This window comes from Acipenser ruthenus, chromosome 25 (genome assembly GCF_902713425.1).
Source record: "Acipenser ruthenus chromosome 25, fAciRut3.2 maternal haplotype, whole genome shotgun sequence".
Classification (NCBI taxonomy): Eukaryota; Metazoa; Chordata; class Actinopteri; order Acipenseriformes; family Acipenseridae; genus Acipenser; species Acipenser ruthenus.
Window position 1 is genome coordinate 3,332,224 of NC_081213.1, and position 20,886 is coordinate 3,353,109.

A 20,886-nucleotide genomic window follows, 5' to 3' on the forward strand; every position below is an offset into this window, starting at 1 on the left:
ACAAAATGATGGCAGCTCTCTCTCGAATGTGACGGAGTTCTGCAGTGGTTGCACAGAGCGCACAGGATGGGTGCATGAAAAGCACTTCTTCCATGCAAACTGCAAACCAGTAGTGTGCCCAGACATTGATTCAGACTTCCCCACAGGAGCCCCTGTCGTGTGGTATTCCGGTTACGACAGGAAGCCAAGCAAACAGATCAACACTCCCTGCAGAAACTCGGCGCTAGAGAGTTCTGTCAGCTGTTTGACTGCCCGGCTGGCCTCTCGAGAACGCTCTGCTCTGAAAGATCACTCTTACTCCATTTTATCACGGCCTATCCCAATGCCAGAATTGTGTGTACATGGTGTGAGGAGGAGCATGACAGAGATAGTAGCAATACTTGATGAACCTGACTGATTCATTTGTCATCATCATTCTCTGCCTACACCTACCTGTCTGCACCGCTTGCCTGAAATATGAATGACTGAATGGATACCCATCCCTCGAGACACCGTCCTGCAAAAATCAGTAAAACAAACCTTTACCAAAAATACATTTGAGACTTCTCAAAATGCATATCATTTGGTGAAATAATAATAAATCAAAAATTGCAGTAGCTGCATGCAATACTGATAAATGTCCATGAGGTGTCAGCACTGTTCTTATTTTACAATGCCTGAGCTGCATACAGAGGAATGTTCAGAAAACTGGGTTCCTCGTTGCTCAGACCTGCCTCATTTTGCGATTCTCTGTTTCTTTCCACCTAGTGTGATGTTCTCTGTTATCAGAGTTGGGTGGGGTGGGGTGTGAGGAATGAAAGCCAGAAATGTTGGCTGATTCCAAACTATCATTACCTGGCATGAGAGGCAGGCTGATGGCTGTCTAGGGCCGGCTTATATTCCTGTCAATCGCTCCTGAACAGAACTATTTTTAGCTGCTTTTCAACAGGTCTTGATTTATACCTGATGTCTCTGCCAAGAGCCTTCAGTTCATATTGGAGTATAAGAGTGGGAGACCCAGCAAGATTTACAAGGCTGTGATGGGCACAAATGAGATAAATATCCTATTTTATTATCCACCAATTTATTTCTGAAGAGCTCTATGGTCTTTAGTCTGAGCGAGCGTGTCGGTATGTTTAAAGGGAAAGCGTGTTTGAAAACAAACAGTGGAGGCACTCCTAGGCTTTTGATGCCTAAGTGGTTTGTACTTTAGGGAGATATCGCGAGTTGTGTGTTTGTACTTTAGGGAGATATCGCGAGTTGTCTGATTTACTCATGTTTTTTTTATCCTTCTCGCTTATAAAAAGCACCGTGGTTTCAGTATTATATTGACGTGATTCATTGCCGTTTGCTGACTATGTGCTTCCATAAAGTAGTTTAACATTCTGAATGCTAAAGCAGGCTTGTGGGGCTGTCCAGTTTGTTTATAGTCTCCAGAGTTGGCTGAAGATACAGAGACTCAAGCTTCCATGTGAAAATAGAGCTGCAATTTCTAACATGGGCTCATACAGTAACAGCCAAATAAAATATGCAAAACACTAACGTTTGTTTGATCCTGACAGTGGCAGTTGCTTACACAATAAGACTTTTCTGCGGCTTGAACTTGATTAAGATGTTTTATGTGGGCACAAGAATGGCTGGAATGCACATTAAAACAACTGCCTGTCACTGGCTTGCCTTTTAACTGAGAAGACCCTCGGCTAGAGGTGCCCAGTTCACTACACAGAATGCTTTAAAAGTCCTAGGAAGCCTGACTATTTTAGCTGCTTTTCAGCAGCAACACCAGCCACAGATTTACAACCTGGCCTGCCTCACTGGTCTTCTAAAATGAACTGGGCAAAAGAGGCCATTGCTGTCCCTCCATAGCTCTGCAGGGATTTGGTTCCGAACGAATAAGAATGTGGTAATGGACCAGTCTGTTTCTGCAAATGTACTCTATGGTATTTCCATTAAAGGCGAAACCACTTCCATGGTAAATATTTACTTACTGGGCCGTCACTATTAAGAAGAAACTCCTCAGACCATTAAGTTAACTGCAACTGCGTTGTTTCCTGCTTCCACTGCGCACTGAAAATTGTTTTTTTCCTTTCTAAAAATGAGCTTTTGCCTTTTCAAAATAGGGTCCATGTTAAAAGTAAGTGGTCTCATCATTTCATCTTTTTTCCATTCCGTCCTAGGCTAGTCCTGGGATCCATTAGGAGGGCACCAAACTAATTTCTTATTTATTTGAACCAAGGCACGAGAAACAAGCCCTCTTTGCATAGCCCACCTTATACTTCAATTAATGTAGGACCCCAAGGGACTGAGATAAGGGATCAGTACTGTGCTAATCAGGCTTAAATTGAAACTAACGGTCTCCTGAGAGCAGAGATATGACTCATATGGGCTTATACAGAAAATGTGTGGCTTCTCGCTGCTTTTGGCTCTCGACCCACATTTACATAAATGGCTCTATTCATACCATTTTATTAGCGTGCCCAGAAGTACAGCCATAAAAACAGGGAACATTTTACAGAAATAGTATCAAATGAACATGAGCTGGTTCATTTTGGGAACTGACTGTTCTGTTGTGCTTTTTAGCCACAATAGAGAATTTGTTTTCTTCTTTTTTTTTTTTTGCAACAGATTAGAGGATGGTTTTTTAAGCAGTTTGCTTCAATGCATCCCTGTTGGAAATTCCAGTAATGAACAGCACTGGTTTATCATGGTCAGAGCTGTTAGTTTACTGGTTTTCATGCTGGTTGAACATTACAGTCATTTTACTAAAGACAATCATTTGCCGGGTGCAATCCTACTCTAATTGTAAACCTGTGTCCCTTTTTATATTCTGTACCTCTTGGGTAGCTCATAGGAAAGCCAAATATATTTGTTCCAATTCCCAGCTCTTGCAGGGGAACAGCTCATCAGCTGTTGCTGGGATTACCCAGCAGGTCATTTATCTGTTCTAAAGAGCAAGGTTTAGAATAGGGTGCAGTTATAGCAGTCTCTCATATACCGGTGGTATTATGAGCTTCCATCTCCTGAGATTTTATTTTTGCAGCTGCTGTAGAACGATCAAAATGTGCAATTAGACACACAGATTGAGATACTTTCCAGTATCCACTGCAGAGATAAAGATCATTTCGCTCATTAGTTTTGTCATGCACTGCCTGAACACTTTATTAGGACCTGCACCTAGTTGGTGCAGAGAAATAGCCAGAGCTTGTTAACGATGAATGCACTGTTCAAGTTTATCCCAGCCATGCTCACTTGGATCTGGATTGTGGAGACCATGGAACACGCCCAAAATATCTTTCATGCTCCAAGGCTACATGCCCCATATGTGGGCAATGCCAAATCCAGGTACCAATAAAGTATCCCGGCAGTAAGTGTGGATGCATTTTTGCACTTAAGAAAGGTCTGGCTGAAGCCCTCTCAATTAGCAAATCCACAGAGCAGCACAAGCAGAATGTAAACCAAACGGATAGCCAACAAGTCAGGAACAATATGAACACAAACACAGGATACTTCAACTTTAAGTAACCTCAGTCATCGATATCTCCCAGTTTCCCCGTTATTCATTTGGAACCCTTCTTCTTTTCATGTGCTCACTGCTCCCCTTCTCCCTGTTATTTTTCTCATCCTCTCATTAGGGTTTAAGAGTAAACACATCATGTTTTTGTCACGCCTGGGCATTCTCTAGTTTCATAGTACTGTCAAGGGATCAAGGTTTTGGATGGAAAATAAAGCAATATGTGCAATGGTGAGAAAAAATAATAGCACCACAGATTCTTCATTGCATTGTACCAAGTGAGGCCAATTAACCTTCTCGTGCAAATTAAACATATTGAGGACTTGTGTATGTACTTGTCTTGATAAGCTGCCAACTACAATCCTTGCTTACAGCAAAATGTATACCCTAGGCTGGCTGCCCTAAAAACACGTTCAAGTATATCTATGTTGTTGTTTGGTGTCATAATTGTGTGCAGCCATGCAAAGCGCAGTGGGAGACACTAAAAATGCTGCTTTCCATCTGTAAGTTACGCAAGTGAACTAGGTTTCATTACATTTAGAGTGCCCAATTGTTCTCCCCAAAGTAGTGTTCAGTTCTGTTCCATGCTTCCTCACCGCAGCAACATAATATGTTCCAATAGAGAGAGAATTAAAAAGATTTCATTGCAGGACCCAGAATTAGATCAGACATCTCTAATGTCTATTTAGCCATTGCCTTACTTCACATTCATCCGTGGCCTAAATTAGGTCACTAATAAAGAATCAGCCTCTGTTATTATTTGTCGGGTACAATAGGTAACTGTTCAGCTTTTGTTCTTATTAAAAAAAATCAATCTGGCATGAACAGTAGCCCCAAGGCGTCTGCTGTTGATTAAAAGCAAGGTGCGTTTAATCAGTTTCCAGTGGTACAGATGCAGCACAATGCGCTATGAACGCCTAGAGCAACATTACAACCTCAGGGGTGCTGTTTGGTAAAGTCTTGAGTGTATTCATTATTTCACACGGTGTGTTTGTTAAGCAACAATATGACACTCTATCTGTAGCAGCTTGAGTCTAACAAGTGAAAATGATGTTACAGCATCGCTTTATAAAGTTACAATCCAGAAAGCAAGCACAAGACGCTTTGAATCAGTTTCAATAGAAGATGCCCAGACACACGCAAGAACAGATATCCTGCACCAAGCACCTTGACGTCATTTTAGCATCTTCTTTTACTGTTAAATATCGATGATTAACTGGCCTTAAATCTGCAGGACGAAAGTGTTTCAAAATGGTAGTGAAGAAGAAAGATCAAAAATGTATTCTATGATTTCATCCGTACACAAATACTGTGGTGTGCTTTAAAATCGTACGAGAATTTGGGAATGTACTATTACTTTCTGGTTTCTTTGAGTACATGATGTTAAATAAAATATCTAAATTATATCCTTATAGTTTTCTTTTTAATTTGTTTTATAATAATCCTAAAATTCTAGGTGATGCAAAACTTTTGGTCATAGCTGTATGGATTATGTTAGCCATTTAGTACCAATCAATGTATTTTTGGATACCAACAAGGACATCTGTTCTGTTTCATTCAAAACTGTATACTTTACAGCCTAATTAAGTCCTGGCAATAACCCAAGAGCAACAGGAAGGTTTTGAACTTGATGAAGTGGAATCGAGAGAGAGGCTACGTTAGAACACTAATGCCATTGAGAGACTTTAAAAGATTAACAAATGAGATCACAGCTATTTTAGTGGTTAGTGATATAAAAAAAAGGCAACTGAAATTAGGGGAAAAGAAAAAGCAACTGTACAATAAAATAATACTCAAAAAAAAAAAAAATCTCTCAAAATCTCTTATCTGTCTTGTCAGTATGTCTATGTGCTGAACGTAAAGTGTATATGGCCAAGATCAGTGAGCTGTTAGCTCAAATGTGTGACAGATTTGAATTTGAAAGGGGCATGATCATGGGTGCCCAACTGATTGCAGCTGTATCTCAGCATGCAAATTCAGACGAGAAATCATGGACCATGCTGTTGTGGATCTTTAAAATGCAACATTTTTGGTGAAGCCTGTGGCTGGAGAGGCTTGTGACATCTGAAAATAACCTAAATACTGAATGCAGGTTTTCAAGATACCTGTATGAAAAAAACTATAAATCCTATAAAACTATAAATCCTACAGTATATTTTCCCACACAGCTTATACACATTGCAATAAACTAGTACCATACACATGCTGTAACATCTGTAGGGCGGGAAGCAATAAACAAATTATTTCCAGTAAGTGTCTTAAACAGAAGGCAAATGAAGCTAAACTGAAAGTTTCAAACCCCTCTGAGGACTCTGACATTATCTAGTCAGAAGTAGAACCTGTTAGCTCCAATCTGCCAACACACCCCCTAGGAAACTTCCATTGTGCTTTTCATGGTTTCACAGTTAGCGTTCTCAGTGGTTCCTTCAATTGTGAGTTTGTTTTTTCAGGTTGACTTCCTAGCTTTGTTCTTGGGGCTTTCCACAGTAAAGCTGCACATTCGTTTTGATTGCTTCTGGAAAAGGTAAGGCATTTCTTTTGTTAATGTATTAAGTGTCAAGTTGATGTACTTTATATTTTTCATATCCTGTCATATTTGCTGCACTGTGTGTGGCGGTCCATTTTACAGCACAACACATTACAGCAGCGCCAAGGTTACACCCAGTGCCAGCAGAAACAGGGATGCCATTCCAATTAAATCAAGCACCCCTTTTAATAAAGCTACGTTGGGGTTTTAGTCACATATTTTAGAACCAATCAGATCACAATATTTTTCTTACATGGTGTTTTTTAGCATAAAACTGGAGCTTATTTTGCAAACCTGCGCCCTCCTGACCTCTCCCTCGCACACCACGTGGCTGTGCCACTCAGGTACCCTTACTTTGAGTTTTACAAATGTCTACGAGTACCATTAATAGAAGATATTATTATGCAGCACAAAAGGACAGTTTGAGTCTAATCTAATTAAGAATTACTCAGTGTAGTTCTACAATTCAGTAACCATACCACACAAATGAATGTGGCGTTACGAACCTCATACCAGTATGAATGTTCCTTTCATTTCAGAAATTCAGTTTTGCTTTGGATAAAAAGCTTTACAATCAGGTCCAGACTCTAAGAACTTTTTTTTTTTCTCTAACCGAGATTTAAATGCCAGTGGTTCCACCACTGCCTCCCTAAAGCCAACAAAACATCTATTAATAAAGACAGTGACTGAAGAAGATAAATAGCATACACTTCACATTTAGCTGGCATGTGTGATCAGTACTTAAACAATTCCTCAAGCCTCTTTAGGCAAACCAAAGCAGACAGAGGTTTTCTATCACTTCCCAGCACCAGAAAATATGCCTACATTAAAAACTGGCTTTAAGGCCACACCTGTATTCTGTAATAAGGCTGATGATTTTATAGTCTAATCAAGTGTAACCACTGGGCATAATTTCTATCAAAAAATGTAAAACTACAGTGTATATAATTAAGCTATAGAACCCTGCTTGGAAGGCAACCACCGATGCTATTAGAATGTTTTATTGTATAGAAGACGGTAAACATTTTATACAGGGTAGTGCCCAGCAATGGAGCTTGCTGATTGGTGGATGAAAGTTCTGAGGTATCTCATGTGTTTCTCATGTTCTTTTTGTACAGTATGTTGGCTGGTGAAAGTACCGTGGTGTTGTTACCTTGTGTGCTGTGGGAGCTTTTCTTACAAACCTTGTTCATTACATCCTAATTCTGACCCTGAAAAGCAACCGATATTATACCCTTTGCTTCTCCCACTCACTGCCAGATTTGTCCAAACTAATGACTCAAAATTGTGCAGCTTGTGGACTGGTTTGTCTGGATTCAACCCGAGCCTCCAGAGATAGAATGCTATTGCATTAACCCACCCCTTGTGCTTTCAGTTTGTTTTTATGATATTCTTTGATGCTAGTATATTGGGAAAGGTTTGTTTAGACACATTTCAACTACAGAACAGAATGAAAAGGAAGCAAAGAAATGGCACGAAGCCCAGAAGAAGATTTTGAATATGAAACATTCCAACTTTAAATCTAAGAGAGCTCAGCCGAATGAAAGGAACAGGAAGTTCATGCAAAAGATTGATATCTATTGCTATCTAAGCGTATCTTCCTGTCCATTTCATAATTCGACCTTGGTCTTACACAACCAAAGAACAAAATTAAATCCCATGTGTTTAGTTTATTTATTGACTTTACTGTAACCCCTCAAGAAATTTCAGAATGGAGGGTTTCAACAGGCGTCTTAAAAGTACATGGTACCTATTATTATTTATTTCTTAGCAGATGCCCTTATCCAGGGTGGCTTACAATTGTTACAACATATCACATTATACATTATACAGATATCACATTATTTTTACATACAGTTACCCATTTATACAGTTGGGTTTTTACTGGAGCAATCTAGGTAAAGTACCTTGCCCAAAGGTACAGCAGCAGTGTCACCCACCTGGGATTGAACCCATGACCCTCCGGTCAAGAGTCCAGAGCCCTAACCACTACTCCACACTGCTGCCCCAGTGTGGCAGTATAGTTGTTGGTATAGACAACTAGAAGGGGAATTTAAATTGTACTTTTACAAAGTTCATCCTTGTAATAAATTAAATAAAATCAGATTATGTCTGCATACAGGAAGACATAGAGGTTAGTGACAGCATGGTATAATGTCAGGCCATAAAGGAGAAGTCTAACTGGGGCATATAAACAACGCTTGAAATCTCAAAATAAAAAAAATGCCTGAAATGCGAGCATGACTTTGTTTGTTTAAGCTGTCATGTTGAAGCTGGTACCAGGCATGTGGAGCTCTCATGTTACACACAAAATGACGTCTCCCTGCGATAAAACCCCAGAAGGCCACATAGAACAGTCAGCAGCAAGATCTGGATGCTTGAATTGTGACCAAACCAACTTGTTTATTTATTTATTTTCATTTTTGTTCTGGTGTCAAGCCCTGAATATGATTTTTTACATGTTTTCCAATGCTTTTCCATTTTTGCATGTTGTGATAAAGCACTGGCAGGCATGACAGAAGTACAGGCACGTTTTGTATGCAAGCTGCAGTACTGTACCCTAAGCAAGGAAACCAGTGGGAACCTGTGGAAACGTATTTAAAATAACTACGTTCCATATCAGTATCAGAAAAGCAATACCAGCAGTGGGAGTTCTATGTTAAACTCACACAGTAGTTTTATAAAGTCTCTTCTGAATGCATTTTTATAATGTCAGATGTCTTCCCAATAGAAACACTGTTAATGATTCAGTGTAATGTCTAATTATGCATTAAGAGTATAATATAATTGAATTCCTCCTCAGAGAGATGTGGAAATCTTTCTGAGGCTTGGAGCTGAGCCATTCTGGAAGAGACATTTAGGCAGTGGCGTGCATGGGACTGTAATATCAGCCTTTACAAAAAACTTTTTAAAAACCCTGTTACTATTCAGTTCCATTAGCAGCCATTAGGAGACCGCCACACATTTCTTTCACGCAATGGATTTGATACCAATAATAACATTGCTTGTGAAAGAGGAACCATTGCCTTGTCATTGCAGATCGTTTGATAAGCGTTGCTATTGAAGCATTGTACGTTAAATCAGCATAACACGTTTTGAAATACGTTTTCATCTCTGAGCAAAGCTCAGTTTCGTGTGCAAATATTTGCTGAATGCTCTTTCCTAAGTACTGAAAAAAAACAAGTCAAGGCTTTGACCTAGAGTTCAGTGATTATTTAACAAATAGAGAACAGGTGCACATAATAATTATGCACATATTTATTTCTTATTTAGTTTATATGCCACAGTGCAAAGTGGTTTCTAGTGGAGTCTTTATGAAGCTAGGATCCCACAGTGCTTTACATATACCACACAATGTAATCACTATTGAACCACAGAGGCAAAGCCACCAGCTTCAGTTTGACCTTACCTTATATTTACTATAACCTTTACACCAGGTATATACTGTGCCCGATATACTAAACTGCATGTGTTCTCATTCATCATTTTTAAATCATTTGCATTTCTTGTTTCATTTTTAAGACATTCTGCAGTTAATTCCTGTATTTCAAACTGACCGCTTTTGCATTTTAGAATGTGTCATGGACCAACACATGTCAATAGCAGTTCATTTCAAACAAGTTTTTTTTTTATCAAGTTTTTATTAAGACAACAAACATTTCTACAGTTCCAAGAAAGTAGACTTCTCCAAATGTAATTCTATTTACCTCTGCCTTGATTTAAAAGGAACATCTCATATTCTGCATATCCTGTATAGTGTTGCTATAACAGAACAGTGGCGCATATTATTTTCGGACTTTATTAACATAAAGGCAGTTGAGGTGTTCCCTTCTTAGTTTTGACTATCCAGTTTGAGTATACTGAAAGATAAAGCTAAACAGGTTCTCTCTATGTTTATCATGGAATATTTTCACAGTAATTTGCCCTGTATTCTACTGTATTGTTTTTGGCATTGCATTGTTTTGTTTTACTGTATCTTGTAAAGCGCTTGGTGATGGTGGTCCGCTATGAAAGGCGCTATATAAAATAAAGATTGATTCTCTATGCTTGGCAATGGTTATAAATGATGTTCACTCTTCTATCTAGTATCTAACTATATTCCTACTGCCATCTGCGAAGCTATTGTGAGGAGCACTTTGACCAATGAAGATTGTTTCGTGGCACAGTATTACTGCTTGAGGAGATGCCAGCTGTTTCCAAATTCAGAGAGGAAATAGTTTACTACAGTTTTGAATGAATGACTTAACTTGCCCATAGGGGGTTGAGTCTGGTTTAGATCAATGCTCCATTCTTTAAATTATCTCTGATTCAGCAGGCGCTGGTGGTCAGTGAATTGTGGTTTTGCGACCTCTGCAGCTGAGATGATATTTGGGATACAGCTGCGATCTGACTTGTTTAACTGCACCTGTGCAAATCTGTGTGCATCAAATCTCAGCGCAACACACATGTTTCAGTGTGCCAGCTCAGGCATGCAGCTGGTGAGAGAAACCCTCCCAATCACCACTGTTAAGATGTGCGCTCATTAGCAGACCTCACAAGATGGTGATGCAGTTTCTGGACACCATGGTGAAAGCTTATCAAAGTGTAGTAGAGTATTATAAGCATGATAAGGCCAGCAAGTCTGGGGAAGCTTTGTTCTCTATCCGTTATGCTATTTGAATAACAAGCAGTGCAAGGTTGTCAAGGGAAAGCATTGAAAAAAAGATTATTAGTTGTACCTGTACACAACGTGTTTTGGAGATGAGTACTATAAAAATGTAAAAGTCATTATGCTTTAAGAATCTGTACAGTGTTTTTATCTGTGTTTTGCCAAACTGGGCTGACACCTTTCCCTTGATTAATTGGAAGCTTCCTGTAATTCGAAGGAGAAGCTCCTGGTGGACAACAAAATGATATTTTAGACCAAACTGTATCCATGTAATTGTCTTACACTTAATGCAAATGTTGCCCCTGTCTCTGAAAACAGTAGAAAAATAAGTACTGTATGTTCAGTATGTTGGAAGTTATTGATTTGCCGGTTCTCAATGCTGCAGTGACATTAACACTGGGAATAGCAGTATGCTGCATTGAAAAAACCTGCTTATAATAATGTGTAGAATTATTCATAATTGGATTTATTGACAGTAATCATATTGTTTTAGGCCTGTAAAGTGACTGATAAGGTGAGGTAGACGAGGACGCTCCAGGGAGTGTGTGTGTGTGTCTGTTTTTATAAAGTGCTCTAACGCAGCAACAGTCTGTGTAAGTAGGTCACAGTGATAAGGTGATAGTTACAAAGCACACTTTCAAAGTCTGGAACAGAAATATGACACTTCATTGTAAATAATATGGAAATGTGCTGTGCTTGGCTAGTAAAGGTGTGAGGAGATGCAAGTTCAGTCAGGGAATGCGATAGAGAACCATGTTTATTAAAGCTTAGACAATAAATAATGCGTTATACATATTTTCATTACATCTTTGGCCTCGCTCTTCAAGGTACCTCTGCCCATAATTTAGTTTGCTGATAATAGAGAGGCTGACTGTAGGGATCTTGTGCAGTTATGTTGTGGCTGCTCAAACTGCTCAACGTGACGTATTAACTTATTATTAATCACGAAAACAACGCCTGTACTCGGAAACAGCTGCTTTTTCAATTTAGAACTGTGGTCTGTGTCCCATGCACAGCGTGACATCTGTTCTGTACACAGGATAGGGTCACAGTTCTTGAACAGATTTATAATGAAATAAAAACTATACAATACAAGTTTGTATTTTCATCAGTGCCTTTATAAGATACACTTGGGTCAATGCACGTTGTTTGATAAAAGATGCGCATTAGGTGTTTGAAATAGATAACAAAAAAGCACCCTGCTGGATGAGACAAGACAAGAAAGGAAATAACAAGAACTCTGGATGAGTCAGCTGACATAAGTTAGCAATCTCTACTCAACATCTGCTAAACATTACCAAGCAGTGCTTTGAACAGTCTTGCACCAGCATATCTAGGTTACATTCCCAATTGCTTTCTCCCTTGCTACTATCTGCAAAAACTGGTCTGCTCGGTACAACAGTTTTTGGTGGGGCTTTTAGCTGATACACCCTGAATATGGAACACCTTTTCTGGGTACATCAGGCGACGCAGTAATGTAGTAAATCAAATCAAAATGCTAGCAACGCTACAGAGAGATACAGAGACACCTAATCGGTTTGGATTTAATGAGGAAGTCTTGTATGCTGATGAATTACTTCTGCTTTGTTGTCTACTCTCCACAGGGAAATGTAAACAGTCGGAAGCTAAATATATTCAGTGGGAATACAGTATATGCAGTAGGTTGTTGATTGCTAAATGCACCGGAAACATTACAGACTTTGAAGTGATCTGTTGATTTGAGAATAATATTTCCATCATCTCGCGGCAGCAATTTTGCTATGTGATAGTGATGATTAGGTCAGGATTAAGTTGAAGGGTTAGGGTTAGGGTTAGTAGATTTTAGTAGATTAGTAGATGCCCCTGGAAGAGTGGCTGTTCCTGAAGGATTTTGGACTGACTAACGAAGTTCATGTATTTATGTCGTTCTTACCATTTGATTTGTGTCTTGAGCTCCACTGACTCATTTGTGATAAAGCTTGGTTTGGACATTTATTCCTTTAGCACAAGTCCTTGATGTTTTAATATTATCAGTCATGGTGATTTATTTGTGGTTTTCTTTCAGATCCCTTTGCCAAATATGCTGAAACAACATGGACAGCAATATATTACATGGACAGCAATATATCCCAAATACAAATTGAACTACTTTTTCAAGGGACTGGCTGAACAACTTGTCACATTTCTCACCAGCAGCTGCTGTTTTTTTCATAATAAGCTATTTGCTCCAGGGAATAATGTGTCACATTTATTCAGTTAAAAGCATAAAACAGCTCAAGAATCCTTACACCTTTGGGCTGGTTTATGTCTAGTTTTGTAACAACCCAATCTGGATAAAAAAAGCTTTGCTGCCTGTTAATAACTTACAAACAGCGCAGAGTGAATCTGCCTCAGCAACAGGTGCATTGGATTAGCAGAAGCATTTAACCCTGTGCATCAGTAGGTCAACAAGTTGTTTCATGGGTCTGTCTGCATTAAGACCAGCATTCGTGACACTACATCCAATTCTGTATGCCTTTACATGCAGGTTCATTGCTTACCCTGCAGGAGAGAACTGGGATAAATGATGCAAAATGATCATATATATATATATATATATATATATATATATATATATATATATATATAGTTTTCTCCTGCTGCGCGGCTTGTTTGTTATTGGGAGCAGGTTGTGGCATGTGCTGGCTGCAGGAAAGCCTGCAGGTTCACTCTGCCTGTCTCTCCCAGGTGGCTTAACTACAGAGACCTGGAGGACATAAATAAAAAGGAAAACAAATGACTGTTTGTGCAGTTAACACAGCTCCACATTTCCATTGTGTCACATGTGTCACAACTTTATAACCCTTTCAGTCACTGCATGAATAATTGGACCACAATATGTTTTTCTATCATGTATCTGTTTTTATTATGCATATATGTTTTTTCCAAAGTTTTGGCAGGGCAGCTTCTCGAACTCCACAGAGTTCACACAAACTGTTTCAAAATTTCTAAAAATTAAAATAAAAAGTCGTGACTGAAGGGGATATGCATCTCCTCAATGTACATGAATCCAACAATAGTTTGCTTTCCCTATTAGTTTACATTGTGAGGTGATAAGATATATGCTATCACCTCCAAAGCGATGGTGTGCAAAGTCTATATACTCCTTAACTTTTTCACAGAATTTAGCTTTTTCAACTACGATAGGCTGTTAAAAGGAATTGCCCATGATTATATCTTACCCATCCGAGTAATAGCGGACCGTTTTGCTGAGTAGACATGCAGATGTATTCTTTATCAATAAGATAATCCTTTCAACTACATGTATAAAGATTTAGTGAAGAGAAAGGGAAGGATAATCTGACAGTATGGAACACTTTCTCAGCCTAAAACTGAAAAACTGTATTCTAGTCTTCTTCCAGCTACATAGTAAAAGGAATCAGGTACTGATCTGATGAAACTCCACCAGACTTGGGGATTGCTCCCTAATAGTGATTTCAACTGTACCAGCTGCTGTGCATAGCTGTGCAAATCCCTTTTTTATGAGTTTGCATCTCTGAACTATATGAGCAGTCTATTTAAGTCAACTATGTTGGCGTGGGTTTGATTGGTGGCTTATGAGGAGTTATATAAAAAAAAAAAAAAACTCAAGGAAGGTACTTGGTGAATACAGCTGGCGCCAGTTTAATCTGGCTCATTAGAAAGATTTGAACTGTTGAGTCGATTTTAATATGTTGAAAGATAATATAAAATACGGCACACTGTTAGCAGGAGTTAGAAGTGAGAATGAGCAGTTGTATAAGCAGTCTCAAAGAAAATCCTAAATGTAAGAGTGAACATATCCCAGCATCACATTATAACATATTAGCTATATAATTCAATTACATAGATGCTATTCACTATGTATTCAAAATACAGTATGGGATATCAGATAGTGTGTACTAATTTTGTGAATATACTTGTATTTTCCATCTATTTTACAAATCAAATTGAGTCCTATTATCTAAAATGTCTTTGTAATTAATATCCTCAATTCCCTTTCCTGTACATCTGATATTCCATGGTCATCGCATGCTTCAAAGTTAATATACAATTTGATGAGCATTTTCATTTTAACGTCCAGTTAGTATTTTTAATGTAAACAGTTTAATGAAATGATTTATCCTTCCTAACATCTGCTTCCAATACTCTATCATGAGTGGATTTAAAAGAAATTATCACAAAATATAATTATGGCTCTCATTGTTTGGGTAAGTTAAAACACATTAGAAAAGTAACATGAGCCAGAAAATTGTATTAGGAAACAGCCTGTGAGAAAATGGGAAACTTGACCGAGCCATTGTGGGTAGGGTACCACAGTGCTGACATTGTCATATTTGGATTTATACCCGTGGCATTGCAATAATATGAACCAAAATTGCCTGGTAATACATTGTTTTAGCATGGTAACATATCAGGACTGTATCTGCTCCATTGCTTACAAATCCATTGGCTTGTGACAAGTCTGTTTCAAAGCTCTTTTCAAACTGGCCGCTCTAGTGCACTGGGTTTTGAGACCTGTCCTCTACATCACAGCAGGGAGAGCGATAAAAAAAATTTAAAAAATCATAACAAGTGCTGTGGCTTTTCTATTCCGAACCACATCATGGATCGCGTGGAACGCTATATTTTTCAGAAACCCCACTACTTACTCTTCAATAGGCTTGCTATTCTTTAAAATACTTTGCTATGCCTTTACTACTAAACTTTCATAAGGGGCTGTGCATATATATATATATATATATATATATATATATATATATATATATATATATATATATATATATATATATATATATATTATTTTTACATTTTTATATTGGTTAGAGCATATTGGTTTTGAACAGTACAGGACCATTAATTTAATAAGCAATATCTAAATAAGGAAAATACAGCATCATAAAGCACTATACATGATTTATATATAACATTCTATATTTAAAACAGGCAGTTCCAGTTTTCTTATAAGCAAATTCAGATGTATTCAGTCTTCGGAGGCTTCTTAAGATAAAAATAATTTCTGCTAAATGATTTTAGCGAGTCATCTGTTAGGAATTGTAAGTAGACTGCTCTTATAATGGGCAGCCAGCAATTTCAGATATGCATTGTGAAAGCCAAGCGATTTAAACCCTACAGTTTATATACATGTGATACTGTATATGACAAGCTTTGCTTCCTCCTGATGTCATAGCTCATTGTACATGTTTAGTATAATGGAATAAGAATAAATGTATTTCTTGTCAGTTATCAACTTACATAACAACTATAACGACTGTAAGTCGCCATGGATAAGGGCGTCTGCTAAGAAATAAATAAATAAATAATAATAATAATAATAATAATAATAATAATAATAATAATAATAATAATAATAATAATAATAATACAGTTAGATTAGTCTTAAGAAACTGCCAGTTTGTTTTAGTTATGGAAAGTTCTGCATTTTACACATGCTGTGTTCAAAGAAAATCTAAAATTGGAGTCTTGGCAGTTTTTAAAAGAAAAAAGTAAAACATAAATGATTTACTCCCTGCCTCTTCACTGTAGCCATTGTATCCATAAACTTTGTGGTTGCTTTGTTATATTCCTTCATGGTAGTTAGAAAGCAAGCCCATTTTGTTCCGAGTTCAAAAGCACAAACCTCTGCTGCCTGGTCAGTTAGGGGTATGATTTTTTTCCCCATAATTGAAGGATTGATCCAATATGAATAGATGCCGAGGCCTGAGGGAAGCCAGGTCAGTTCCAAGCAGTGGAATAAATATATTATCCCATAAAGGCTTCACAATATAAGCTGGCTCTGGAACCACATGTTGGGTTTTTGTTTTTTGTTGCCAGCTTTGAATTAAAACGTCTCTCTAGTTAATTGTGTCCTTTCTTCCATAGATGCTGCTTCAGTTCTGAATGTACAGAGCTTGTACGTAACCTGTAATATGTGGCTCACACATTTACGCAAATGTGTTATTATGTATTATCAATCATGTCGAAGAAATCGTTAAGGATTTTCCAAAATCTGAGCTGGCCCTTTCCCTGCATATAGATATCATCAAGTGCAAAGATAATACAGCAATGTTAATATGTTGTATGTAGGGTGACTCTTATTATAGCAGTTGGGGCAGCCAGAGCCTGCAAGAGGTGACAATCAGAGATACACAACATGAATCAATGAGGAACAATGCAAACACCTTGCACACTCATCACATGGAATCAACGCTGCCCTGGCTGCCCATGGAGGCCCCTCACTCTATGGACTATGTTTCTGTTGTTTTATCCAGCACTTCTTTTCTTTATAGTGTTCATTTTAAATAGCATTTACTGATTAATACAATAAACACATCTACAAAATGCGCTGAAAAACAGTCATACAGAGAGCTTGAGGTTCCCATAGTGGTAGAAATATCTGAAGATATGTGTGACAAGCTTGATAGATGCACAAACTTGTGTGCGTGTGATGTGAGTACATATCGCACAGATGTTCAGATTCATTGAGTTTCCATGGTTTCAGCGATTCAAATCTGAATTTGCCAACATATAAATAACTTTTCCTACAGGCGACAGTCTACATTAGGATGCATTAATCCAGAGGTTTTTTTTAAAGATTCTGCTAGCTGACCATGTTGTGTCTATTGTCCATTATGGGCAGGGGATGGTCAACAAATGAAGGCTTGTTTACAGTCTAATAAATATCCCTGTTCCAAACTTTTCTTGTTTATTGTCCAAGATCCCCTGGAAGCCGGTATGCCCTAAGGGTGTGTGGAAATATTGAGAAGATTCAAATACATTCTGAACAGCTGTGTTTCCATCAATGTCATCGACAACAGCCAACTCCATGTACATTTGTGTTAATCGTACTATCCATGCTGGGTCTGCCAGCACAAGGAACACAGGCTCCAACACTTGGCTTTAGGCTTGCATTTAAAGTTGCGTCTTTGTTTTAAAAGCACACATGTTTTTCTTGGCCCATTTTGAGTTGGTGCCCCTTTTATGAATTTATTTATTTATTTGGACTCCAGCTGGTAGGTAATACTAGACCAGGTTTCAAAGGGATTCAGTAACTGCTTAATTTTTTTTTTGGCAGTGGGTTCTTAAAACTGCCCTTATACTTTTCACAAAGCAAGATGTAAGGGCCCAATGTTAATTTAATGAAAAGGTTTAGTCTAAATCAGTGGCACTACCAGGATTTTCACACTCCCACACAAGGTGTAAATACTTTTACTGTGTGCTTTAACATTTTACACTGCGGTCTGTTTAGATCAGCAGAATAGACCCAGGTTTGTATCTTATGTAATAATAATAATAATATTGCAAGTTTAAATAATAATAATATTGCAAGTTTGCATTGTGCAATGTCAAGGCCCTGCAAGCAAGGCGGTCAAATAAAATGAAAGAAAAAACACCATTGGGAATTTAATGAAATGGAATGAAGGATTGTAGATACTTGTTCCCACGGTAAATATGAAAATAAAATACATTTATGACTGAAAAGTTCACACTTTTCCCCCAAGTTCCCATATGCTCGAATCCTGGCAGCTGATTTAGACCAGAGATTAAAATAATACATGCAACATGGTCAAAGGCGCTGGAACTAGGGGTGCTGGGGGTGCGGCAGCACCCCATTGGCTTTGCATGGCTTCCAACATATACAGGGGTTACAGTTTTGTTCAATGGCTTTCAGCACCCACACTTTAAAAATGGTTCCAGTGCCACTGAACATGGGCTTACAATTTTTTGTTTTTCAAACAGAAGGCTTTCTTTTTCAAACCATATTGTGTAGTAGATATTTTCTTCCATAGAAAGGATTGAACCATTCACACATTGAAGTAATTACGGTTCCCAAGCTCATGCATTTACAGAAATGTGCTTTACCATGCATTTCACCACCATTACCATCACACACAGTGGAAAACTTTTTACAAGAGGCTTAATTAAAGAGCAAAATGAAGAGAGCGATAAATCATTATTTTAGTACTGTAGCAAATAGTAATAGTAACCAGCAAGTGGTATTGGCACTTTATCTCTAATTGACTCTTTGTGTCTGTGTTGACACATCATCCCCATATGTCCTTGAAATGCCAGCTTGACTGCAATGGCAGGCTGGTAAATTAGCCTTTCTAATCTAGATCTCTGTGCCTAGCTCCCCACTCTCTTCTTTGTGGCTTGGGATGTCAGGATAGTGTTACGTGTTCTAGCAGGTGGAGCAAACGGTTGATAACTCCTTTCTGCGCTGAAGTTAAACAACGTCGGGGGGCTCTCTGATGAGTTGGGAACAAATGGTTTCATTTTAGCGCGCTGGTTTGACAGCGAGCCACTTAAATAATAGAACTGGCAAGGCTCTTTTGGAATGAAACTCACACATTTTCCGCATCAATTTTGGCAGCCTCACTCCTAATACAAAAGAATTTTTTTTGCTTTTAATTGAGTGCTTTTTAATTGAGTGTTTGGAACTATTACTTCTATTGTTTGGGTATTTTTTTTCAAATCTGACTCATTTGGATGCCCTAAACTTTTCTGAAAGAATGTGATGGACAATAATATTTTGCATTGTGAGCTTTTTCAGGACAGTGATATAAATGGTGGGGGTAGAAACTGTAAGGTTAACATAAAAGAGAATGGGCTGGTAAATGCTATTTTAATGTATGACTTTTACTGAAGAAACCCAAGAAGAACCATTGCTAAACAACGGAACACATATTCCACAAAGGTAATGATATACAGTGCCTTGCGAAAGTATTCGGCCCCCTTGAACTTTGCGACCTTTTGCCACATTTCAGGCTTCAAACATAAAGATATGAAACTGTAATTTTTTGTGAAGAATCAACAACAAGTGGGACACAATCATGAAGTGGAACGAAATTTATTGGATATTTCAAACTTTTTTAACAAATAAAAAACTGAAAAATTGGGCGTGCAAAATTATTCAGCCCCCTTAAGTTAATACTTTGTAGCGCCACCTTTTGCTGCGATTACAGCTGTAAGTCGCTTGGGGTATGTCTCTATCAGTTTTGCACATCGAGAGACTGAAATTTTTGCCCATTCCTCCTTGCAAAACAGCTCGAGCTCAGTGAGGTTGGATGGAGAGCATTTGTGAACAGCAGTTTTCAGTTCTTTCCACAGATTCTCGATTGGATTCAGGTCTGGACTTTGACTTGGCCATTCTAACACCTGGATATGTTTATTTGTGAACCATTCCATTGTAGATTTTGCTTTATGTTTTGGATCATTGTCTTGTTGGAAGACAAATCTCCGTCCCAGTCTCAGGTCTTTTGCAGACTCCATCAGGTTTTCTTCCAGAATGGTCCTGTATTTGGCTCCATCCATCTTCCCATCAATTTTAACCATCTTCCCTGTCCCTGCTGAAGAAAAGCAGGCCCAAACCATGATGCTGCCACCACCATGTTTGACAGTGGGGATGGTGTGTTCAGGGTGATGAGCTGTGTTGCTTTTACGCCAAACATAACGTTTTGCATTGTTGCCAAAAAGTTCGATTTTGGTTTCATCTGACCAGAGCACCTTCTTCCACATGTTTGGTGTGTCTCCCAGGTGGCGTGTGGCAAACTGTAAACGACACTTTTTATGGATATCTTTAAGAAATGGCTTTCTTCTTGCCACTCTTCCATAAAGGCCAGATTTGTGCAGTATACGACTGATTGTTGTCCTATGGACAGAGTCTCCCACCTCAGCTGTAGATCTCTGCAGTTCATCCAGAGTGATCATGGGCCTCTTGGCTGCATCTCTGATCAGTCTTCTCCTTGTATGAGCTGAAAGTTTAGAGGGACGGCCAGGTCTTGGTAGATTTGCAGTGGTCTGATACTCCTTCCATTTCAATATTATCGCTTGCACAGTGCTCCTTGGGATGTTTAAAGCTTGGGAAATCTTTTTGTATCCAAATCCGGCTTTAAACTTCTCCACAACAGTATCTCGGACCTGCCTGGTGTGTTCCTTGTTCTTCATGATGCTTTCTGCGCTTTAAACGGACCTCTGAGACTATCACAGTGCAGGTGCATTTATACGGAGACTTGATTACACACAGGTGGATTCTATTTATCATCATTAGTCATTTAGGTCAACATTAGATCATTCAGAGATCCTCACTGAACTTCTGGAGAGAGTTTGCTGCACTGAAAGTAAAGGGGCTGAATAATTTTGCACGCCCAATTTTTCAGTTTTTTATTTGTTAAAAAAGTTTGAAATATCCAATAAATTTCGTTCCACTTCATGATTGTGTCC